This window comes from Macrotis lagotis, chromosome 8 (genome assembly GCF_037893015.1).
Source record: "Macrotis lagotis isolate mMagLag1 chromosome 8, bilby.v1.9.chrom.fasta, whole genome shotgun sequence".
Classification (NCBI taxonomy): domain Eukaryota; kingdom Metazoa; phylum Chordata; class Mammalia; order Peramelemorphia; family Peramelidae; genus Macrotis; species Macrotis lagotis.
The window spans coordinates 138,038,762-138,065,490 of record NC_133665.1 but is presented as its reverse complement, the minus strand read 5'-3'; positions in this window follow the sequence as shown (position 1 = coordinate 138,065,490).

Sequence of the window (26,729 nt, the reverse complement as noted above, 5' to 3'; positions counted from 1 at the left end):
TCCTCCATCTACCCTTCTCCAAGGGATACTGATTCCTACCAAGAAAGGAAGCTGGAGATTGATTCCAGAAACTGGCCACTCTGTTCTCAGAGAAAGGCAACCAGATTAGAATTATATTTTTCTTTTCCCTACTACATATTGTTAGTCTAAAAAAATTAATTTTTAGGTTCAAGCTGTCTACAGGATCCTTATTTCTGGATTTGTGGCTCTGGTTTTGATTTGCATTTGATACCATTATCCTAAAACAGAATTCAGAGCTGGTTGGGACCTTTGCTGAATGGGTCATTAGATCATAAAATGTCAGAGCTGAAAGTAATTTTAGAACACAGAGTGTGGGAACAAGAAAAAAATCTTTGAGATTATTTAGCCCAACCCACCCCCCCCCTCAATTTTTAGATAAGGAATCTAAAGCCCAGTAGAGGGGAATGATTTTCATAATCCTTAAAAAGAAAATAGCACTGGATTGGGAATCACAAAGCTCTAGATTTGAGTCCAGGCTCAAATTTCTAGCTTGGTGACTGTGGACTATCTGCTTACCTTTTCTGAACTTTAATTTCTTCATGTAATAAATGAAAATAATAGTATTTTCAATACTTACCCCTCAAGTTTGTTGAGAGGAAAATGTTCTATAAGTCTTCAAGGGTAATAGAAGGAGAAACATTCTGTTTATTGTCCAAGTTTACACATTGCATTTGTGACTCTGCCAAAATTATAACTCTTCTGTTACTGATAACACTGATAACGTTTGTAAAACTTTACTTTTTAAAGACATTTTCACATACATAGGGTGATAGATTTGGAGCATGAAGTGACCCTCAAAGACAATCTCATCCTAACTCTCATTTTGTAGAGGAAAACGTATCCAAGATTACATAGGAAGTATCCAAACTTAGATTCAAACCCAGGCCTTATAGCTCCAATTTCATTCCTCTTTCTGGTAAACCATGCTGCTTCAAAGGTTCCTAAACCCTAGAGGGCACGGGTAAAGATTGCCATTATCTCTTGACAGATGAAGCCCAGAGAGTCTAACCAACTTTGAGTCTAAAACCTTAAGAGTCAGAATTAAAAGTGTAAGGGAATAATATCATAGTCATAGGTGGATATGTAGCTTTTACCCATATAATAAGTGACAGAGACATATCCCTCAGCCTTGCTGGAACAGAGGTTGTGCATTGGAGAGGAAGATGGAGGTAAAACCGAAGGTAGGGAATTGGGAAAGTGTCAGTCATTGTATATATTAACCCAGAAGCTCTTCTGGGATGACATCCGAGGGTCTCTAGCCAGACCTGCCCACTCAGTATGCTGAGAATTGTGGGATTTCTGTCTTTGGCTACATAGTATCAGTATATATATACGTATGTCCTGACCATGGAAAGTTGCAGCAGAAAGACATTGAGGGATGACAGATTTCTTTCCATGCTTTAATCTGGCAATAAACTATATTTGGAGAATAAATCTTTCTCTATAAAGGACAGTTGGCCTTCTGAAAAGGGAGAGCTGGAGGGCTCATTTTGAAACTCAGAGCCACATTGCTCCCTAGTGGACTTTTCAGGGAAGGCACTCATACCAGAGTTTCTCAAAGAAAACAAGTCCAGACCATGGACTAAAGTTGCATCTCTGCCTTTAACCAACTCCTGTCCAAATATTTAGGTTCAACTCAGTTAATCCATTAGTCAGGAAGCATTTCTTAATCTCTTACTGCACAAAAAAAGCACAAGGAGGTCATGTTCTAATGGGAGAGACATTATAAATGGAAGGTGATGCTGAGGGAAGGAAGGGAGGTGGGGGGACCTGGAAGTGGCTCCTACAGAAGGTGATGCTTGAATGAGTCTCAAAAGAAGCCAAGAAAACCAAGAAACATTGGTGATGAGGGGAACCACCATGGCAAAGGCATAGAATCAGGAGATGGAGCAACTTATACAAGGATAGCAAGGCTAGAAATCAATGCCACCTTTTCTGGGGAGTCTTTGCACAGTGATCTGACTCTTTTTCTGTAGAAGTTAATGACATGTTTTGTATTCTGTCTTGGAATTTTACAATTTTAGAGCCGAAAAGACCCTGAACAGCATCATCCTGTGGTGTTCTAGTGGCTGATCTTAAATGACTGCTCAGTCTTCAAGACAACCATATGTATTAGAAGCTGGAAGCTTCAGATAACTGATTATCTTGTTATTCTCTTATTATATCTACAGGTATACTGTAGAGATGTATTCTGCATATACAGTCATACATAATACTGATATAGCAAAGTAATATAATGTAGCATATTATGATGTTATTGGATATAATATTTGTATGTTTTCTTTAAGAGAATGTAAGATCTTTGAGGTCAGGGACTGCTTCTATTTTGCCTTTGTTTACCTGGTGATTAGTTCACTGTCTGTCACATAGTAGGAACTTAATAAATGCTTGTTGCTTCATTGTTACAGGCTAAGTTTTACAACTTATAAACATTTTCCATGGGATAGAATCTTTCTAGGCTAGTTTAATGTAAATAATTAGGGCAATACCTCTTTACTCCTTTCCTTACCTTTTTGTTTTGTTTTGTTTTGTTTTTGCAAGGCAAATGAGGTTAAGTGGCTTGCCCAAGGCCACCTAGTTTGGTAATTGTTAAGTGTCTGAGGTCGTATTTGAACTCAGGTACTCCTGACTCCAGGGCCAGTGCTCCATCCACTGTGCCACCTAGCCGCCCCCTTTCCCTACTTCTTAAACTCAAGATAAATTCCTCCCACCCCCACATCCTGACCCCAGTGATAGTCATAATTAATGGAATAGATATCTTCCTCTGTGAAAGACTGAGGAACCCTTAGCTAATGCAACCCCCATATTGTATAGATAAGGAAACTGAGGTTCAGGGAAACAATTTATCCAAGGAAACAGCTTGTCAGTGGTAATTGATTTCTTCACTCGTACTATACTCTTGTATTAATATTTTTCTTTTATGTTTAAAGTCAATATTTACATGTGTATGGCTTGGCTTACCACTTGGACTAGAACTCTCCTGATTAATTGATTAACTGAGTTGAATGATACTGTATCTACATCTTTTCTTTCTCCCCCATGATAGCTAACTAGAGCTGGGTTGAACAGAATCACAAAATCTCAGTATTAAAAAGGGCCTCAGAAACCCCTTCCTTGGGGTTTTTTCATTCCATATAACTTGGTGATTATGAATATGTGAAATGGAGACATCTACTAAAAACAATATTCTTAATTACTTATGGGTCATTGTTATGTTCAGGCAATTATCCACAATGTTTTGTTCTGAAGTAATGGTTCATTTCTAGTACAGTTTATTGACTGCATTCTCTAGAACATAGAGATCTGTATTTATGCAATGGGGCTTTGTCATCTTTCTTCTGTGAAAGAAAGCAATTTTTTGAGGAATAATTTTTGCTATCCAGTCCTGTCTTCCTAGATATTTTGTGAGTGTTAAATTTTTATTGCCTGCAGTGTTGCATCATGCATTTTCTACTATTTCCTGGCAAAATTTACAATGATCACTATCATTATTATTTGAATGGCTGGACAAATGATGTTGCATTTGAAAAAAAAGATACAAAATGTGTAGCCACTTTGTTCCCAGTTGGCTTTAAAACACAGACAGTTAGAATTCATTTAGAAAAGAGAACAACTCCCTCCACTACAGTGGAATCCCCATCTTCCCAGATGCCCAACCCTGGCTCCCAGCCGTCTGTTGGATGGATGACTCAGTTTGAAGTTACATTTGTTCCTTCCACTGATATTTGGCCTCAACTAAGCAGGGACCATTCAAAAACTCATGTTTCTCATTTTCCCACTTTCCCTTTGAAATAGCTGAGCCCTAGGGATCATTCTCCTTAAGAAAATATTGGAGAAAAAATGGTGTAATAAGGCCAGCCTTCCAATCTTCAACCCCACTTTCAGATCCTCAAAGAGTGGTCTACTAAAATTGAGACAAAGCTTTGAAAAGGCTCCTGCTGCTTCCTGGGTTCCAAGTAGGCTGTCTGTCTGTCTTCTGCACCTCTTTAAGAGAGAGTTCTCTAGGGATCAGAAAATGGAGGGGCTGGTGGAGTGTTGTCAGCACAGCTGGAAAATCATTAAGCCTGTGGGGAGGCTAAGGCAGCCAGGGACTGTGAGGTAACAGTCAGATATGTGTATCATCTTCCTTATTGACAGTCATAGGATACTTTAAAGTTTACAAAATACTTTAAACTGAGATGATATAATTATAATATCTTATACATAATAAATTATATTCTGCATAACATAAATATGGTCTATCATTATGCTGAAATTATAATATTATACTATTTATATTATAAATACAAAATACCTGTGAGGTAGAGGGGTTGTTTTCATCTCTTTTTAGAAGCAGCTGGGTGATACAGTGGATAAAGTGTAAGACTTGAATAGAGGAAGAAGAGTTCAAATCCAACCTCAGATACTGACTAGCTAATAACCCTAGACAAGTCACTTAACCACTGTTTGTCTCAGTTTCCCCAACTTTAAAATGGGAATGATAATTAGTACCTACCCTCAACCTCTCCAGGTTATTATAAAACCCTAATGAGAAATGTTAATAAATTGCTTAGCATATAGTGACATCAAATAAATGCTAGCTATTATTTCATAAGTGAGAAAACTGAAGTTCAGAAAGGTTATGTGCTCTGTTATACAATTAGTTTGAGAATGAGGCAGATTCAAGATAACACAGGGGCATATCATTCCATTGCTAAATCTCAAGAGTTGAGAGATTTTCAAGACCCCATAAATGACTGCCCTCTGATCTGGAATAAGGGGCTTCCATTCTACTGGGGATTTCCTGTCACAGATAAGCATAAAATGAGGTAGGGAGTGAAGGAAGGGTCAAGGGAAACTCAGACCACCTGCTGGGGGAATATTTGAGAAGGGAGAGTCTAGTAAGAGTGAGGATCATGAGCTTCCAAAGATGAAGCCTTAGCTGGGCTTTGATGAAAGCTAGAGAATCATAAAAAGAAAGACTTGAAAGGAAAGTTCATTCAGGCTTAGGGGGCTGCTTGAGTAATGGATGGAAGCCTGGATTTCAGAGAGGAAAGGAGTTTCCAGATATTCAAGTTTCCCTTAAGATCTTGGGTAAGACCTACATTCTCTGGACCTCAGCTTCCTTTACAAATAATGAGAGAAGAGAGAGAAATGACATGTCTTCCAAGGTCCCTTCTAGTTCTAAATTTGTGATTCTGTAATGCAGTTATTATTATTGATATTAGCATTAAGAATAGTGAATATATTCATCTTTCAAAGACTGTCTCTTCTAGGACACCTTCCTTGACCACAACGATTCTTAGTGACCTCTGGGTATGTGTGTCTCTCTGTCACTATCTCTGTCTCTGTCTGTCTACCCCCCCTTTCTCTGTCTCTGTCTCTGTGTCAGTCTATCTGTCTCTGCCTCTGTCTCTTTCTATTGCTACCTCCCTCCCCTCTGCATGACTATGGCACTGATAACACTATACTACTCCAGCTCTTCGTTGTCCTCTACTTCATATGCAATCAATCAATCAACAAGTATATATTAAGCAGTTGCTATGAGTCTTAGCCCTCAGACTAGACTATAAGGTCATCAAGAACAAGGCCCCTGGCCTCTCCTCCTCCTCATCTTCCTCTTCCTCTTCCATCTTCCTCTTTCCTCTAGCTCGGGGTGACTACACAAGAGGCATTCAGCACATAGATAATCTGTTGATTGACTAGCTCAAAGAAAAATCATGTTCAAAATCTGTTCTGCTTGTTGTGAGGGCTACCCTGGACAGCTCCGACATTAATCCTTATTACAACTCATGGGTGAGATTAACCCAGCAAGAAGGCATCTATGATTTCTGTCTTTCTGCCAGTGCCCATCTTGCCCATTCAGCAGGGGACTGAAAGCCACAGCACTGACATGGGCCCAACCCAATGGCTTTGAGAAAGTCTATGGGAGCCACAATCTGATCAGAACCAGGGTCTGAGAGCCTGGAGCACTGTGCTGGGGTTTGCATAGTTAGAGAGGCACTGATTCTATTCCATGCAATTTGCATCAGAGACAATATGGTATCATGGAAAGACTTCTGTTCTCTGTCTGGATCCCTGGCTGTGTCACTTTCTATGTGATCCTGAGTGAGTTAGTTCACCTCTAGAATCTCAGTTCTCTCCTCTGGAGAATGAGCATAATAATCCAACAATGAACTCATTTAGGAAGCATTTATTAGCTATATACCACCTACAAAGCATTAGGTATTGAGTGCTGGAGCTTTAAAGACAAAATGAAAAAAAGCTAGCTGCCTTCAAAGGGCTTATTTTCTCCTGGAGAGATACATTTTTCCATTATATTTCCTTTTTATTCTGAATTTAAACACCAAATAAAATGAGAATTGCCATAAACATTGTAGAATAGAAATCAGTCAATAAACATTTATTAAGAGGCATCATTATTTCTTTGCAAAGAAAAGCAAAACTCAGTTCCTGCCCTCAAGGAGCTCACCCTCTAATGGGGAAACAGAATGCAGACAATGATATACAATCAATCTAGGATAAAGCAGAGATTTGAGGAAGGTATTCTGTATATCTTCAAGTGCAATGAAAAGGGGAGCTATTAGTTTTATTATCTTTCCCTAGCCCCCTTTCTTTCATCTCCTCAGTAAAGCAAGACAGTCAAGGATTGTAGTAGCAGTCTGATGATGCAGAAATGCAGCTGAAAATGACTATGAAGTTAGCAAATGCCTGTGATTATGACAGCTCTATTATTAAATTGTCAGAGGTGCCAACAAGGCTGCTCATCTGCTGTCAGCTAAAATTTGAACACTTTTTGCTATAGTTTAACTAGGGAAACTTAACTAGGGTGGGACTGTGGGAGCTTTGCTCCAAGGAAGGATATTAAAAGGTGCCAACATTTTAGGATATGCTTTATTTCCCCCTAGTGACTGAACCTTTAGCCCTCTTCTCCCAATTAGTGTCTGGTTCTTCATCAGTTTTGTAATCTTGAGGGGTCCTGGGGTAGGCTTCCTCAACAGTTGCACCCAGGAGGAGGCAAACTTCTTCCATCTGCCTTGACTCAGGTACACATTTTGCCTGTAGACTTCTTTCTTGAATTTCATATCCAAATCCTAATAATTTCACCTCAACCTCTTCTTGATCCCCAATAATGCTTCCTCCCTGAGCCTACATGATCACATTTCTGTTCTGCTATGTCCAGTGATTCCTGAGAGAGAAAGTTCATTCGAAAGTAGAAATTGTTTCCAATTATACCAGGTCAGAGCTGAATTTGGAGAACCTCCTGGGATTGGTAGAGAAAATTTAGAAGCAGAATGAATAGATGTCAGAAGACCTGAGCTTAAATTCCACCTCTGACACCCATTATCCACAATGTCAGTCAGTAATCCTGTGACTTTAAATAACAAAGCTGAGATTCAACTCCATTTAACATGTTCAAGGGCACTAGGAATTCCAGGAGATAGAGGTGAGGAAGGAAGTCACTGTGATCTGGGAAAGACTTTAGTTAAAAAGGCCAAGGTCTTCCACTGCATCCAGAGTCATCTCCAGTCATCTGGAGCCATATGGGGGGAGCCGTATTGTGAAGGTCCTTAAAAGTTAAACAAAGGAATTGATATTTCAATGCAGAGACCATAGGGACTGAAGCATAGGCTACAACCAAGGTCTGTTTAATTCATGGCTTCCAAGTTATCTATTCCCTGGCTTCTGGCTTTGGGGAGAGGTGGGGAGGGGAGGAAGGGGACAGAAAGTTGTTAGAAAATGGGGATAGATAGCAGTCCATCTCTGAATTTCAGTTCAACAAACATTCATGAAGATCCCCCTAGGCATCCTGTGAAGGGCTCTGGGAGAGATATAAGAAATAAGAGAATGGCTGTTCTCAGCCTACTTAAAGTCTAGGACAGAAAGAGGATGTATATAAAAGTAATATGAGAAGTACAAATAAGAAGGGCAAATGAAATAGTAGGGAGAAAGCATTTCCAATGAAGAGTTAGTTTTTATAAGGGAAATGAAAGTCAGAGAAAAGATGGAGTTTGCCTATAGGAGCCTCCATTTTGGTATACCTCTTCTTCCTTCTTATATTTGCCCTTTGCCCTAAAAATTAGAGCTGTCCAAAAGTAGAATGGTTGACCTTGGGGTAGAGTATGGAGATAGAGAATAGATTCCCCTTGCCCCAGACCCACAAGCAAAGGCTGGACTCTCCCAACACCCCCATCCCTCCCCTCTCATAGCCCAGACCAGATGATCATTAACATTTCTTTTAACTCTAAGATTCTGTGATTCAATGAGACCCAGTAAAGAAGAATCTTGACCAAAGTCACATTCTGATTGAGAAGCAACACAACTAGACCTCAGGTTTTCTTCTGCCTGGCCCAGGACTATACCAAGAGAGACACCAGAATCTCTGCAGCAGAGCTTGGAGGAAAGGAGACAACGTGACAGCAATAATTTTCACATTACTACTTCTTTTATGTTATTTTCATATCACCTCTTATTTTTAAATCAATATAACTCACAGTAACCATGGCAGCTTAACTACCATATTCAAGTAAACTTTTTTTATTCATGTTACAAGGTCTTTTTTCCCTAAGATAGCAATTCCTGGAAATCCTCAAAAGGTCCCTCAATGAGCTAGGAATTATAATCACAAAATCACAGAAAGTTAAGTCTTAAAGGTACTTGAGAGGTCATTGAGATGCAGTGTAAAATAGTGGGAAAGGTCCTGGTTTCAGAATCAGAAATGAGTGATCAGGCAACTCTATTAACCTCTCTGAGACAGTTGCCTCTTTTATAAAACTGAGATCATAGAATTTATACTGCCACTGTCAAAGGGAATCATAGATTTGAAACTGAAGAAGATCTTAAGAGTTCATCTTATTTAATTCCCCCATTTTACTTACAGATAGATAAACTGAGGTTCACAGAGATTAAGTGACTTGCTAGTGGACTTGAGTCTCTGTACTCCAAGTTCAGGGTCTTTCCAGGATACTACACTGTACCATTGAAAGAACATCACTTTGACAGGTATTATATAAATATGAGTTATTACTACCATCACCCATTCAACTCCATTTTTATATATAGAGGGAGAAACTGAGGCAAACTGAGTAGCAGAATTAGGACTATTTCCACTGCACCAATTGCCAGCTGGCTGCTAGTTCAGAGACCTTTAATCATGGCAGAAGGCCCTTAGACCTAAGAGGAAGCAAAGCTTTTGCCAAATAAACCTGCCAACAGTTATGAGGGCAAATTAGGGAAAATGTACAGTCATTACTAAACTCAATTAAGCCTGGGCACCATCTGCCCAGCACTGAACTGTCTTTGGAGGCACTAGCCCACCTGATATCATATCATGCATGTCTTCTCTATGAGGTTTAGGAGCTGTTTGTTAGTTCAGCTTTTTTACTGATTCTTGGGATTTGTCTGTTAATTGGTACCCAATGAACAGAGGGGGCGCTGCCCAACTGCACTTTTTGCTTATTGTTGTTTAATGATAAGGATCAAAACAGGGTTTGGTAGGCATGGAACCAGGATATTCTAGATTCTGAAAACACAGAATATATGAGCTAGAAGGGAACTTAGAATGGGAGAATTGAGAGGGGAAAAAAACCTTCGAACAGAACATCAGAGACAGAAGAAGCATTAGAACACAAAAGGTTAGAATTGCAAGGAGTTAGAGATGGCAGCATGTTCGAGATAGAAAATGTTGGAACTGGAAGAGACTTTAACACAGAATTTCAGAGCTGGGAAAGATATTAGGAAAGAATGCCAGGGCTAGAAGGAACAGAAAGAATCATCAGGCATGATAGCACAAGTTTTTCAGTCCTTGATATTGGGGAGTTCTAAGGCCAATGGATAGTTCAAGAGTTTTGAGATATATTAAATCTAAAAGTCTATTGGGTTTCTACCCAAAGACTGGTGCCATTATGGCAAACATCTGAAATTAGAGGGTCAAAAAACTGCCTAAGGAGGGATAACTAGGGCGGCTAGGTGGCACAGTGGATAGAGCACTGACCCTGGAGTCAGGAGTACCTGAGTTCAAATCTGGCCTCAGACACTTAATAATTACCTAGCTTTGTGGCCTTGGGCAAGCCACTTAACCTTGTTTGCCTTGCAAAAACCTAAAAAAAAAAAAAAAAGAGGGGTAACTGGCGCACATCAGTAAAACAATTGATAAAAGATTTTGTGTCGAACAATATTGGCATTGGTTTGTGACTGACCATTGTACTTCAAGTCTGAAAGAGAGGGAAATGCAGTTAAAATAAGCAAAAAAAGTCAATCAAAACAAACAAAAGAACTAGAAAGGATATTAGAATGTTGAGTGTTGGTGCTAGGAAGGACCTCTGACAAAATATCATAATGGAAAAGAGCCTTGTAAAATATACACTGCCTAAGCTGGAAGAAGTTCAATAAGAAAGACTGCCTGAACTAGAAGAGACCTTATTAGTTTGGCCCTCTCCTTTTACAGAGAAGGAACCCAGAGAGTTTAAGTGACTAACTGTAGGCTCTAAGTATAAGTGATTAACTTGTGGTTATACAACCAAGACTAGACCATGGTTTAGTCTTGGGGGGACCATTTCCAATGATTTTTGCCTTATGGTAGTCTGATTATAAGTTCTTTGAGAGAGATCCAAAGGTAAGAATGGCACATATTTCTCTTTTATAGGTACCTGAAGAACATGGATTTTTTTCTCATTGAGACAATGACATTTACAAGGTACTCTGTGTATAATATTTCCTAGGTCAATAAGGTAGTTATTGATACAAGTTTTTGATACAAGTCCTAATAAAACCTCAGCTAAACAGAAACTTCTTTCAGTTGAAAGAAGAAAATATTGCTACTCTATTCTACCTCCACTCTAATGGACTAGTAACACATATATAATTCTGAAAAAAAAACCAGTCACATTAAGAACAATGTAAGACTTCTATAGACTGTCGAGGGCTGGGGATACTTTCCCATCCATCGTGTATCTTTTATTTGCATCTTCTATCTTGAGGAGGGAAAATGGCTAATCAACAGTCCTCCAGTATTTTCCAGGAGAAAATATAATTCCTTGAAAAAGGTGAGAAAGGCATCACAAAAGGACCTTAGCATATGAAAGCTTGGATTCAAATCTCAACTCTATCATAATGTTCTATCTTCTACCAATTTTTGAACAACAAAAGATGGGATGGGGTCATAGTGGGTCTTGGAATATTTAGACAAGTCCAAATTCTGTGTTGGCAGACTATATTGTTTCTTAATAAAAACATCAAGTTCGTTTTGAGCTCCAATCTTGAATGCTTCTGACTTCAAGGAATTTCCACAGAGGCATCTCATTTTTTTGCCATCTGCAAAATGGGGATAATACTTGTAACAAGGGATAGAAGAGAGAACAGTTAATTGCCTGAGTTCAAATCCATTCTCAGACACTGACCAGATATGTGACCCCGAACAAGTTACTTAACTGTCAATTTTCTCATCTGTCAAATGAGATAGAGAAGGAAATGAAAAACCACTCCAGCATCTTTGGCAGGAAAACCCCAAACAGGATCATGAAGACCAGGACACAACTGAAAAATGATTGAACAACCATAAGAGTAGAAGAACAATAAGTGAAGAAAGCTGATCTTCAAGCTGGGAGTTCAAGTCCCTCTTCTGCCACATATTGGCTGTGTGACCCTTTACAAGTCATTTAGTGTTCTTGGCAACTCTCTTAAGGATAGATGTCACAAAGATGATGGCCATGTACAATGATAGAAGAACTTTCTCCACTTGGAGACCAGTAAAATCAGAGACCCAGTCCCTATTCCTATTATCTACTTTAGAGTTGTTGGTGAAGATACTGTACTTTAAACCTTAAAGACTAAAATAATTTCAAATTTTAATACTACTCCTAACTTGGTAACTGATTGTGGCTTTGGACAAGTTGCTTATCCTCCATTGGCCTCAATTTTCTCATCTATGACATAGGGATAATAATACTATACAATTTCAAAGGTCTAAAATAAGATCATCCAAGTCAAATATCATCTAAGATCTATTATACTGCCATTATTTCTCTGTAGGCAACCCCGAGATATTAGTCAATGAACAGACATTAACTGAACACATATTATGCTTGTGTGAATCATTAGGGGAGATTTTTAAAAATAATAATAAAACATGATCCCTACAAAATATGTGTTTCATTTAGAGAGAGCACAAACTCAAACATATCACACACACACACACACACACACACACACACACACACACACACACGTAGATCACTATGGGTTGGGTTAATCAAAGAAGGCTCACTAGGAGATGTAAACCTTGACCTGAGTCTTGAAGGATGGGTAGGATTTGGCCACTTAGATGATACAAGAACTGCATTTCACATGTTGTATGACTCCTGAAAGCAAAGACTTTGAGACACACTGAGCAAATTTCAGCTCAATGACAGGACCATAATATTTTTCCAAGTCATTTGCTGCTGAAAGCTTCTGTATGATATGTCTCCTCTATTAGAATGGGAGGTCCTTGAGAGCAAGTAGTTTGTCTTTTCTATTTGTATCCTCAGATCTTAGCACTTGAATTTTAATAAATATATCTCAGAGTTAGAAGTGACCTCAGAATCACAGGGAGGAGTTGTACTGAATGCCCTTCTAATCCTGAGATGTGGTAGATCTATTCTGTTAGGTCCTCAGTTTGTCAAGATATTAGAAACTTCTTGGAACCCTACCCTCTACCCTCAGCAACATCAGGCTTCAATGTATTGAATTGGATAAATGCTTGATCCTTTCAAGGAATCTTGCTTAGTTAAGCTGATTTACCAAATGCTGATTCCTTAATATTTATTATCCTAATTAGTAATAATGACACCCTGTTCTCCAGAGAATCAATCAGCATCTTCATCATGACTGCACCCAGAAACTCTGCCAGCAGAATTCTTGTCATATAAGAATTGAGCAACGGGTGTGGCTTCCCCCCCCCCCAACTCTTCTTGTCTCTGTTGCCAATAGTGGAAGGGACTGAGAGGTCAATGAAAACCTCATCCAAGAAACAAGGCAAGAGAAGTAAAGGACTTTTGTTCAAGGTCATTGGTCTATTAAGTGGTAGAAACTGGAGTCAGTTCCATCACTCACACAACACTCCTATTTGCATCATCTTCTGGATACCTAGGGGCTAGACCCCCTAGGGGTTAAAGACTGGCCAGCACTTGAGGAGCTATGGAATAGCTGAAGAATCAAGGTTTATACTTCTGAAACAGAGAAATGTCAGAAGAACATGACTTAGAGATAGAAGGGACCATAAAAGTGGGGTAATCTAAATCTGCTCATTTTGCAGAACTAAGAAAGGGCAAATTAGTTACCAAGGTCACTTAGTTACCAAGGTCACAGAACATTTCAATATCAAGACATAGCTTAGGACCCAGGTTTCCAGATTACTAGGCCAGAGATCCTTTGAGAAGGAGCCATGGGACAGAGCTATATGCCCCTTCTGAGAGATATCCTCACAAACTGCTTTTGCTACCCCAGCATGAACATTGAGCTAAGGATGGAAGGCTCATCAGAAGGCTTCACTGGGAATTGTTCCTTTTACTGTTGCTGCTTCTACTTTGATTTGGTGTGAGATAAGAGAGATGAAAATAACTGGTTTCTTCTGACATTTCATGTCTTCCTCTCCCATCTGTGGTATGGAGACCACAGATCTTTGCTTTATAAAAACTTCGGGTCATCCCAGATCTATGTCATCACACACAGATTTAGAACTGGAAAGGGGGCAGGGCGGAGCCAAGATGGTGACATGAAGGGATCGAGTCTTAGGAGCTCTCTGATAAAAACTCATAAACTAAGGACTCTAACTAAACTTTCGAGAGACAGAACCCACAAAGGGACCCAGTGAGGCAGTTCTCCTACTCAAGGTAACCTGGAAAAGAACAGAAAGGCTCTGCTCCCTGGGGCCAGAGGGGTGGTCCGCCAGAGGGGTGGCCCACCAGATCCAAAGAACTTCAGCCTCCCGAAGGCAGCCCCAGGGCGCTGAGAACATCAGCTCACAGCAGCGGGGGAGTCTCCTGAGCTGCACCCCGGGGAGCACCGGCACAAAGTGGGGGAACAATGGGGGACCTCTGCCAGAGTGAGCATGTGGAGCCCAGCCCTCAGGGCACACAGCCAGCAGCCTGGTCTTTGGGCAGCCTAGACCCGGAAACAGAAGCAGGCTGAGCCTGTAAGCAGGAGCCCCCAGGGCATGAGCCCATTGAGCTGAGGGAGGGGAGTGAAGAGAGACTGCAGAGCTCTGTCCTCTGCCTCTGGAACAGGACTCTGGGGCTCTGACCACATTCAGATCCTGATCACAGTCTAGGCCCCCCCATAGAACAGCAGGGCCCCCCCCCACCTCAGCTCCGTGGCAGAGGGGGGCGCTTATGGTCATTCACAGACCAGGAGGGAGGACAGAACCTCACACACTGACACCCTTGTGGGAGTGTCCCAAAAGCTCAGGAAGCACCCCAAAAATAGGCTTAAGCTGGGAAAATGAACAAAGAAACAAGAGGAAGACCATTGAGAAATATTTTGCAAATGAGCCCAAGAAGGATCAAAATACTCAGTCTGAAGATGAGGAAGCGCAAGCTCCTGCATCTAAAGACTCCAAGAAAAACAAAAATTGGGCTCAGGCTATGATAGAGCTCAAAAAAGACTTTGAAAATCAAATGAGAGAGTTAGAAGAAAAACTGGGAAAAGAAAGGAGAGAGATGCAGGGAAAAACATGAAAATGAAGTCAGCAGCTTAGTCAAGGAAATTCAAAAAAATGCTGAAGAAAATAGCATGCTAAAAAACAGCTTAGGTCAAATGGATAAAACAGTTCAAAAAGTTATTGAGGAGAAGAATGCTTTAAAAAACAAAACTGGCCAGATGGAAAACGAGATAAGAAAACTCTCTGAGGAGAATAAATCCTTCAGACAAAGAATAGAATTCAGGGAGATTGATGAATTTACCAGAAATCAGGAATCAATACTTCAAAACCAAAAAAAATGAAAAATTAGAGGAAAATGTGAAATATCTCATTGAAAAAACAACTGATATGGAAAACAGACTTAGGAAAGATAATTTGAAAATTATTGGAATACCTGATCAGGAAAAGAGCCTTGACATCATTTTCAAAGAATTACTACAGGAAAATTGCCCTGATATTCTAGAAGCAGAGGGCAAAATAGAAATGGAGAGAATCCACCGATGCCCCCGAGAAAGAGATCCCAAAAAAACCAACCCCCAGGAATATTATAGCCAAGTTCCAGAACTCCCAAGTCAAAGAGAAAATATTACAAGCAGCCAGAAGGACACAGTTCAAATATCGTGGAGCTGCAGTCAGGATCACACAGGACTTAGCAGCAGCTACATTGGAAACTCGTAGGGCTTGGAATACAATATACTGGAAGGCAAAAGAGCTTAGAATGCAGCCAAGAATGAACTACCCAGCAAGGCTGAATGTCCTCTTCCAGGGAAAAAGATGGACTTTCAATGAACCAGGGGGATTTCAAAGGTTCCTTTTGGAATGGCCAGGGCTGAACAGAAGGGTTGATCTTCAGATGCAGGACTCAGGTGAAGCATGGAGATTGGAGGAGAGGGGCGAAATATGAGGGACTTAATGAGGATGAACTGCATGTATAGAAAAATGATACTGATAATATTCATATGAACATCTCAGTTAATAGAGCAGGTAGAGGGAGCTTTTATAGTTGAAGCACAGGAGAAAGCTGAATTCGAAGATAAAATATGGTGTAAAAATGGAGTCAATAAGAAAAAAAGGGAAATGGAATGGGAGAAAGAAAAAGGAGAGGGGGAATAGTCCAAGCTATTTCACATAATAAGATTTTTTTATTACAATGAGCTATTGCAATGATATGGAAGGGGGGAGGCAAGGGGAAATGAGGGAACCTTTGCTCTCATTAGAGATGGCTAGGAGAGGAAACAGCAAATATACTCAATGGGGTATAGACAACTGGAGTAAGAAGGAGGGGGGAGCAGGGGGAAGGGGTGGGGATGTGAATAAAGGAGGAGTGGATGGACCATGGGGGGACAGTGGTCAGATATAACACATTTTCTTTTTTTACTTCTTGCAAGGGGCTGGGATTGGATGGCCTTCCCAGGACCATAGGGCCAGGTGGATTCTGGGCCTAAGGGGTGGTATGGGGGCTCAGGGCTTCTTGGCCCCAGGACCAGGGATCTGTCTGCTGCGCCACTCAGCAACCCTACAGCAGAGTCAGAGTGAAAGGAGAGAGAAAATATAGTACATGGTAGTGGAGAAATAAGAAAGGAGGGAGTTACGATCAACAATGGCAACGTTGGAAATATATGAAAGTAACTTTTGTGATGGACTTATCATAAAGAATGTGATCCACTCACGACAGAGTTGATGGTGTTGGAACAAAGACTGAAGCACATTTTTTGTTATTATTATTTGGGGGAGGGTGCAGGGCAAGTGGGGCTGGGTGGCCTGCCTGGTTCCACATAGCAGGGTGATCACTGGCTGTCTGGGGCTGGATTTGGACCTAGGTGCTCCTGGCTCAAGGGCTAATGCTCTGTCTGCCACCCAGCCACCCCTACTATTATTACTATTTTATTTTATTTTGGGTCTTTTTTTTTCTTCTTTTTGGTTTTTGCAGTGCAGTGGGGATCGGGTGGCTTACATATCACACAGCTGGGTGATTGTTGGGTGTATGGGGCTGGATATGGACTCGGGTGCTCGTGACTCCAGGGCTGGTGCTTCGTCCATTACACCACCTGGCCATAGCTACAATTATTACTATTATTTTTTTTTAATTTTAATTTTTTTCTCCTCCCTTTACTTTTTTGCCCAAGCAAGTCTGTCTATATTCATGGGGGGAGGGGTATTTTGTTTACTTGTAAACAAGTATATTTTATTAATGTAAAGAAAAACATTTGTACAAAATGAGAAAAAAATAAATTAAAAAAATAAAATTTAAAAATTTAAAAAATTAAAAAAAAATAAAAAGAACTGGAAAGGACCAGTGAGATCAACTTAACCCAATCGACTTATTTACAGAGGAAGAAACTAAGGCCCAGAAAGATGAAGGTCACACCAATGGCAATTACAGAGCCATAATTTGAACTGAGTCCCTCTGACTCCAAATACAATGTAATTTCAGCAGTTAGCTGTTCAGCTGTGCTTTGTGACTCTGAGTGCAATGGGAGGCCAGAAATAATAGATCTCAGTGTGGGCTGATCCACACAGGGAAGTCTTTGTGAAGGAGTCAGGTATTGAACTGTCATTTCCTTTCTCAGGGATGCAATGAATGGTGGTGGGGAGGGGCAGAGGGGAAGGAGGGGGGGGGGGAAGGTTCCATGGCTAAGTTAGTGTTGGAGGCAGGGCTGCTTTGTCTCCAGATACCAGGTAGTAGATGTATCTGGAATTGGCCAAGGTACCAGCCACCTCTGGGATAGCTGTTATTAATTAATGGGCAGCATAGCTCATTTTGAGCAGAGTTATTTCAAACAGACTAGGACCTAGTGATATCATACTGGTTGATTTAGTCCTGAGAAAGCTGGTTTTTATACTGGGTTTATGATGACTTGGAAGACTGAATCCATTGAGAGCCATTATCAGTGATGGTCTTGGGGTTAATTCTGTTTCCATTCCTATGAGTTCTGCAAAATCAATGGGAATTTTTTGTATATTTGTGTTGGGAGTAACACACCCAAGGGGAAGAGAATATTGTCTGATCACCCATTCTATGGGAGCAAAGCTGACAGCCTTCTCAGGTCTCAGAGAGAATCATCTTATGGTGGGAAATGACTTTGGACCCTCCTCACTATGTCAGACTCTGCTATTACCATCAGAGGTAGTGCTGAGCCAGGAAGATGGTCTGTAATACTGGTTTCCCTCTCTCAAATCTCCTCTACTGCACAGAGATACTCTCTGAGTGATGGGAACATAGGAAGTGGTGTTCCTTGGGTCTCCTAGGGAGATCTAGAACAATTAGGTTGCTCAGTCAATAGAGTCTCCAATCCAGTTGTGAAGAATATGCAGGTATTTAGGTTCCACAAGAATGGGAAGGGAGAATTGTTAATTTACATTACCAAGACTGGGTCTGTCTATGGACAGGTACTGAGTTAAAGTCAAAAGACTGCCTCAATCTGATCAAAAACTGAGTTTAGGCAGAGTGTGCCTAGATTAACCTAGCGTCTTGACCTTCTCCTTTTTGCATGTTCGAGGAGAGAACTGTTCTTGCTCATTAGTATAATGAGCAGGGTGGGGAAGATGTATGGAGACCAATGTATCATGACCCCATTTGGGGTTTTCTTGACAAAGACACAAGATTAGTTTGCCATTTCCTTCCTTTGTTAGATTGTGACTCCAGCCTGTGATTGGCATGAAGGGGCAGGAACAAAGTCTTTCAAATTGCATAAAAGACTTCCATTTCTGGGATTCCTCACCCCATTCTCTTTACCACCTTGAGAGAGGTATGCCATTTTGTTAAGATATCTTAATAAAAAAACATTTTAATCACTCTGAACTAAGTATTCATGAGCCATTTATAATACAGTCTTCGACATGACCTAGTTGTGTGATCTTGGGCAAGTCATTTAACCTCTGTCTACTTTAGTTTCCTCAAATGTAAAATGGGGATGATAATAATAATAATACCTACCTCCTAGGATCATTATGAGGGTCAAATGAGATAACATATTAAAGTCTTTTGTAAACCATATAGTTCTATTTAAGTACTAACTATGACTTACCATTCCTTAAAAAATGTATTAGTAACTTCACACACAGGATTAAACCTTAAGAAAATTGTTAAATAGGTGATTTGTCTTTAGGCTAGATGTAGAGCTGAAAGGAATCTTAGATATCATTTAGACCAACTCCCTTGTTTTACAGATAAGGAAATTGAGACTGGAAAGGAAAAAAAAAACTTGTCCTAGCCTTTGCCTTTGTGTCTCTTTCCCCTCCCATTTTCTCAGACTTTCAGGTTCTCTCTTTCTGTCTCTGTCTGTCTCTCCCTTTCCCCCTCTGCTTTTCCCCCACCTATCAACACCTGCTCTCAGAGCCTTCATTCGATTTAGCTTTTAATACTTAGGGTTCCAGAAGTAAATCATTTAACATCATTATTTCAGTTTCCTCATCTAAAAATGGGAAGAGTGTTATATCTACAGTGTCCCCTTCACAGGACTGTTATAAGACTCAAATAAGATAATGAATCAAAAAACATTTATTTTGGGCCAGGACACGTAGTAGGTTCTGGGATCCAAAAACCAAGCAAAAGGTCTCCAAAGTTCTATTTAAATCACAGCTAGTATTATTAATCAGAAATCCAAGTCAAGTTGAAGTGCTAAAGTATAATTTCAAATGAGAAAGTGATCATGATATCTCCTTACCATCACCAAAGACATCTACCTACATGTAAAGCTGTCTTTGCCTGCAGGTTCTACTTCCTATTTTTGCTTGAGTGATTTCTTCCCTCCCGCTTCTCCTAACATCCTCTCCTGTCTAGCAAGGGAGCATCATAAAAAATGCAATGCAACCAACACTTTGCTGACACTGACTGTGGTGTTCAGCCTGTGGTTACAGCATCCAGGAGCCCCCCTTGCCACACTCAGACTGGTGCTTCCAAGGATCACCATCAAACAACAGCTGGGCTGGGCCCACCAGCCCCAAGTCTGCACATCTGTCCTCCCTTCCTCCCCTCTCCACTCCATTTACAGAAAGTGGTGCTGATCCCCGAGAACAGACAAGGGAAAGTATCTCTGGAAAAATGAGGTGTCCAAATTCATTCGGGACTTGTGGCAAGATTACTCAGTTTCAATTAAAGCTTTGCAGCTAGAGATAATAGCTTTAGTTTTCCCCACAGATATATATATATATATATATATATATATATATATATATATATATATATGCATATATATTGAAAGTGAATATATGTATAGTTAAAGTGAATATATATATGTACATATATATATATATATGGAAACTTAAACTTAAATAAAACTTAAATAAAAAATCCCAGAGGGTTATTTCTCATCCTTTGATTCTTCCTAAACCAACCATCAGAACATGGGTCCTGTATCTATCCTCCACCTCTCCAAAATTCCCACTCTTAACACTAGTTACAGGGTTTTACTTCATATTAATGAATAATATGTAACATTATGCTGTGATGCCTTCACCCATTTTCCCTTGTCCTTTCCCTTGTAGAGATACAGTCCCACCCCAATAGGCAATCTGTCCCTTCTCCTTACTGGGAACCCTCCCCAAATTCCCTCCATGCACCCATATTATTATGTTTCCTTCCACTGCTAGAAATTAAAGTAGAAATGAGAAAAAAGGTACCCAGGGATTGAAATAAATTGTTACAATCTGTGTCTCTACTTTCTTTTCATCTAGTCTTGGAAAATAGGTATCTACCAAAGATAATTCTTTTGGGAGTCATTGGAGACATAGCCAAAGGACACCAAATTCTCTCAGTCTTCATCCTGCTTGAATTCTGAGTAGCATCTACCATTATACCAAGATAGAGCTCTCCTTTCAACTGGTCCTGGTTCTCGTTCTACGTCTCTGACTACTTTGTCTTAGTTGACCTTAAGTGCCTTCCTGTGTAAAATGAGGGTATTAGACTAGATGATCTCTGATTTGACAAACTTTTTCTTCTTCCTTCCATGTCATAATTATGAGTATAAAGAAACCACAGCCAGGTAGCTAGGTGGCACAGTGGATAGAGCACCATTCCTGGAGTCAGGAGGACCTGAATTCAAATCTGACCTCAAATACTTAAGAATTACCTGGTTGTGTGACCTTGAACAAGTCACTTAACCCCATTGCCTTAAATAAGTAAAGATTAAAAAAAAAAGAAACCACAACCCAGAGAGATAATATGATTTGTATAGAAGGAGTTCAGCCACTCTGATCCATACCCATTATTGTTTCTAATACAATAGAGGTGGGACAATTGGGTTCCATGATTAATTGAGTTAAGGAATGCAAAGCATTAGTGTGAGAAAATAATGCAAAAGCATGTTAGAACCAGATGTTGGACCTTGAATGATAGACTTAAGAGTTCAGACTTCAACCTGAAGAAAGTGGGGAGCCATTGGAGGGTTCTGAGTAGGGGAATTAGAGGATCAATAACATAATTTGATATTGTTCGTTATTGACTTGCTTCCCTGACCCAATATATTCTTCAGGTCTTGACTTTCAACTGAACTCCATTTTTTACTCTATCATTTTTCAGTTTTTCTTTCAGTCCTCCTTTCTCCACCCCTAATAGTCAATCAATAATCATTTAGCAAGTGACTACTATGTGTCAGAGATGGGGCAGCTAGATGGCTCAGTGTTGGGACTAGAGTCAGGAAGACTTCTTTCTGCAGATTCAAATCTGGCCTCAGACACTAGCTTTGTGAACCCGAGCAAATCACCTGACCTCACTTCAGAAGGAAATGACAAATCACCCCAGTAACTTTGTCAAGAAAACCCCATGGTTAGTAGGCTCCTTGGAGTCACAAAGAGTGAGACATGATCAAATCATCTGAATGGGAGCAATAGCAATATGTGACAGACACTGGGAGTATAAAAAGTGGTGAAAGAAATTTTCAAATAATTTATGATCATATGAGGAGGGTATCTAGGTGGTATAGTGGATAGATACTGATCTTGGAGACAGGAGGATAGGAGTTTGAATGCAACCTCAGACACTTGACATTAGTTGTATGACCTTAGGTAAATCACTTAATCCTGATTGTCTCACATCCAGGGCCATTTTCAGTTATCCTGATTCATATCTGATCACTGGGGTCAGATGGCTCTGAAGGAGAAAGTAAGGCAGATGACTTAGTACAGCACCCCCTCATTTAAATCTAGTTCATGTGCTTGTCATGGCACCACCTCTTCCATGTCATGGCCTTCTTTGAGAACAAAGGACAATCTAATAAACACATTTAAAACATATACACATGCACACATTCTTACCATCTGAACTGCCTTCCATTTCCATGATGAGGTTGCTGTCTGCTCACCCATTCTATATCTGACTCCCACTGAGTCCAGAGTCTTATTCTTGGACTGCCTGTACCATCCTCTGACTGACTGACTGACTTTTGAGACTACTACCATGATGATGATGATGATGATGATGATGATGATGATGATAATTAGAATAATAATAAGCATTTATGTAGTGCTTTAAGATTTGCTAAATGCTTTACAAATATTTTCACATTGTATACACAACTCTCAAAACTATTGCTATTATCTTCATTTTACAAGTGAAAAAAAATGAGCCCAAAGGAGGAGATGAAGTGATTTGACCAAGGTCACATTTAAATATTTCAGCCATCACATAAGTCTTGGCATCAGATAATCAGGGATCATAGGATTTTAGATTTAGGAATCTTAGAAACCATCTATTCTAACTCCTTCATTTTACAGATAAAGAAGTGAGGTTAAGTGACTTGCCCAAGGTCAAACAATTAATAAGGAAGGCTCAGAGGCAAGTATGGTACTTTGGTTTTGTGATTTCATATCCAGAGCTCTTTTTTTCTGTACTGTGAAGCTGAGTTTCCCTCACTGAATTAGTTATGTGACCTTGAGCAGCAGCAATAACAATGACAACCAATTTTAAGGTTTTTAGAATGCTTCAATTCATTGTCAGGTGGCCCTCTCAATGCTGAGAGATTGATGCTACAGATATTATTGCTTCCATTTTCAGATGAGGAAACTGAGTGTCAGAGAAGTTAAGTACTCTGTCTATGTTCTAGAGTGGTCTAAAAGTTAGAAGTGAAATTTAGACCTGATCTTCCTGGCTCCAAGTCTCTTGAACAGTCTCAGAATGGCAAGCCACCAGATCTCTTTATGCCTCAGTTTCCTCAGCCATAAAATAAATGAGGAGGACCAAATCAACTCTAAGGTTTCTTCTGCCCCCTCTTAAGTCTTCTAGCTTCAGAAGTGTAGCCAAAAAGTCTCTGTTCATAAGGAAGACTTAAAAGGGGAGGAAGGAACATGGAAATCCATTGACAGATGAGCATTGCACCCCCTCCCCCAAAACTCACACATCTAGTAGTGGGTGTTGCACCTCCCGAAGAAGGCGCCTGCTGGGGAGTTCCAGAATGTGAGGTGTCTTCATTAAGCAGATCGTGAGCAATTCAAAGTTGCTTCTCAGCTATTAAATTCCAACTCAAATTTGTATGCAGGATAGGAGGTGGGGGAAGGAGAATAAAATAGAAAGTGCAAAGCATCATGGGTTACAGTATGCAAATGAACAATGTGCACTATGGATGGGTGACTTAACTGAAAAAGCAACTCCAAGTCATCCAAAGCTAGGCTGCCCCAAGCCACTTTCTAGTCCATGGACAACATCAGTAATGATAATAGCTCATATTTATGCAGCACTTTATAATTTTCAAAGCTTTTCAGTATACTTTCTCTCATTTAATCCTCACAATAACCTTATGAAGAAGGCAAAGCAAAATAAAGATTATTAAACTTATTTTGCAGATGAGGAGAATGAGGAACACAGAGTCAAATAATTTCCCCAAAGTGGTAGAAGCATTATTGTTTATTCTTAGCATTAGCCACCCCTTTTCATAGAATAAATCTTCCTAAAGCAGGAGTCTGACCATGCCACGCTACATCTTAAGAAACTTCAGTGTTTCCGCAATTCAAATACAAACTTCTTTCTTTGTATTTAATACTCTTCACCATCTAACTCCAAACTGTCTTTCCAGATAGATTTCATGTTATTCCTCTTCATATATTCTAAATCCTAGCCAACTTGGTCTACTTACATTTACATTATTTCACCTCCAACCTCAGTGCCTTTATCTAGACTGTCTGCCATTACTGGAAGGTTCCTCCTTTTCAACCTGGGTCTTTGAATTATTTGGTTTGGCTTAAGCAGTCTCACCCAAATCCCTTGAGTTGTGATTGGTCTTCCTAAAATGATATTTAATTCAGTTTTATATCTGTATATGTGTTATTTCACCACAGCAGAATGTAAGCTCCTTAAAGCCAGGGACTGTTTTGGTATTCTCTCTGAAGCCCCAGTGCCTAACATGGTGTCTATAAGTCACATAGCATGTGCATTCACTTTAATTTAATTAGTAATCAATTGAATATAAACTTTACTGGACTGAGACTGCTAAGTGTTTGATTTCAGAAGTTTCCATCAAGATATGAATTTGGGTTTACAGGGCTAGTTGCACTGAGGCCAACTCTTTCTGGGTCTTTTGTCAGCAATTCTATTAAGGTGCAGTGTAGCTCTTTGGCCATAGTCCGAACAGGCATTGTTATTGAGTCAGAATTCTGTCTGTATGCTTTATCATACAATTATGATTTTCTACAAGAATGGTCCTATTTCAAATTTGTTGTTGCTAGGGTTTAGTCATTTTTAGTCATGTCCAACTCTATTTGGGGTTTTGTTCAGCTTATTTGACAGATGAGGAAACTGAGGCAAATAGGATTAAGTGACTTTTCCAAGGTGACTTGAACTCAGGTCTTTCTGACTCCAATGCACACCCAATGCATACCCTGCACCCTAACCATACTTTTTCAAATAGCTTGGTATGAATATTGATATTTAATCTTACATTTTAAGGGATGATATGATATGCATAATAACTTTTTACTGAAGTGCCACTTTTTAATATCATGAAACAAATTTTGAAATGAGCAGTCAGGATATATACAAAATGTAATTTGCAAAGATCATATTTACTAATTCAATCCACAGGAAAAAAAAAGTCAGCCTAAGACCCGTCTTTGCCAATTTAGAGATTATCATAACTAGGGTCAGACTTTACAAACATAGTAACTGGGAAATTAATTTCAACCATAAAGCAAGGCTCAATCTGATGGATTTAGTTAAATTAAGGCTAAGAGTCAGAAGACCTGGATTCCAGTACTAGAACTGATAATAACTAGCTATATGTCCTTAGACAAGGACTTTTCCCTCTTTAGACCTCATTTTCTTCAGCTATAAAATAAGGGAATGAGATTAGAAAAATCTATGGGACATCTAGGTGGCACAGTGGATACAGTGCCAACCCTAGAATCAGGAATATCTGAGTTCAAATATGACCTCAGATCCAAGCTGTATCTCTGGACAAGTCACTGAATCCTGTATGCTTCAGTTTCCCCATCTGTAAAATGATCTGGAGAAGAAAATAACAAACTACTTAGTATCTTCACTACGAAAACCTTAAATGAGCTCATGAAGAGTCAGACATGACTGAAACAACCAAATACCAACACATTTTTGGTCCCTCCCATCTCTAAAGTTCCAGACTTCCATGAATGCTTTATGTTCACTGAGCATTGTTATCCTTGAAGCACCATGCTGACTCTCTTATTCTTTCTGCTCTCATTATTATTCCAAGTCAGCAGAATCATCCTCACAGTCTTGCCATGAGGATTGGACTTGGAGTCAGAAGACCTCAATTCATAACCTGGCTCTGTAACTCACCCCCACCTCTACCCCTCTACCTACTTAAATGAAGGGTGACCTTCATTTAAGTAAAGGCGCTTCAGTTTTTCTAGCCTCAGTTTCTTCAACCATAAAATGAGCGGTTTGACCTACATGACCTCACTAATGGTTTATAGTTCTAAATCTATCATCTGGGATGACCATAAGTTTCTATGAAGCAGGGATCTGAGGAAATATGTCAGAAAAGAGTCACCTCTTTAGTTTTCATTTGCTAGCAAATGGGAAAATGTCCATTGAAGCTCATAAGCTTCCTTGTCCTTAGTTCTGGGGTCATGTTGGATGTTCATGACAGTTAGTGTGGAATACCTTCCAGATAAGGACCAAGCAACTGAGGAGAGAATCCCATCTCTTGATTGGATCCTTCTTAAAGGATCTTTGACCTAGTAGTCTAGAGACCTGGCTCTTAATCTAGTCTCTGCTCTTGGAATACTATGTGACCTTGGGCAAGTCACTTTCCTTAATCTGCAAAATGAGCAAATTAGAGTAGATATCTTTTATGGTCCTTTCCAGCATGAATATTCTATAATTTTAAGGCTGAATGTTTGGTAAATGTGAGTTATCATCATCATCATGTTATTATTATTATCATCCTCTCAGTTCCCTTCACTAATCCATTCCCATAATATTTGGGATTCTGTCCAAGTAAAAGCTATGATGACTTTTTTTTTAAAGCAGCCCAGGGTACTAGTTGTATTACTGATTATACAACACACAAAATCTCTCCAGAGCCCAGTGTGCTCTGATAAGCCAGGAGGAGGCTGGGAACAGCAACCAAATTGGTTGGCCCTGAACACAATGGGATGTCAGCAGCTGTGTCCTTGGATATAAGACTGACCTTTGGATGGTCGAACTCCGGCAGCCTTCACATAGGGAATTAGCAGGGTTGGGATCAAGGTTTTTATTGGACTGAAGGGGGTCACTACCCAGGGCTTCATTGTTTCAGATGGGGGAAGAACAAAATGAAGAAGTATAGAATCATAGAAATTTAGAACTGGAAGAAATCTTATAAATTATCTAAGTCAGACCCCATTTTTAAAAGTGGAAAAACCAGAGTCAAAAGAATAAAAATGACTTATCTGTTGCTTACCACTTTCTGATTTATAGTAGTTCATAAAGTTGTTGCTTTGACTTGCCCAAGTTCATGCAATTAGGTCTTGACAGGGCTGGAACTAGAAAAGAGGTCTTCTGTCCCAATCCAACAATCTTCTTTAGTGATTATGTCTTTCTTTTACCTGTCTCTTCATGACCCTTGACTGGGATCAGGGCATGTTCTTGGAAAATGTTCTG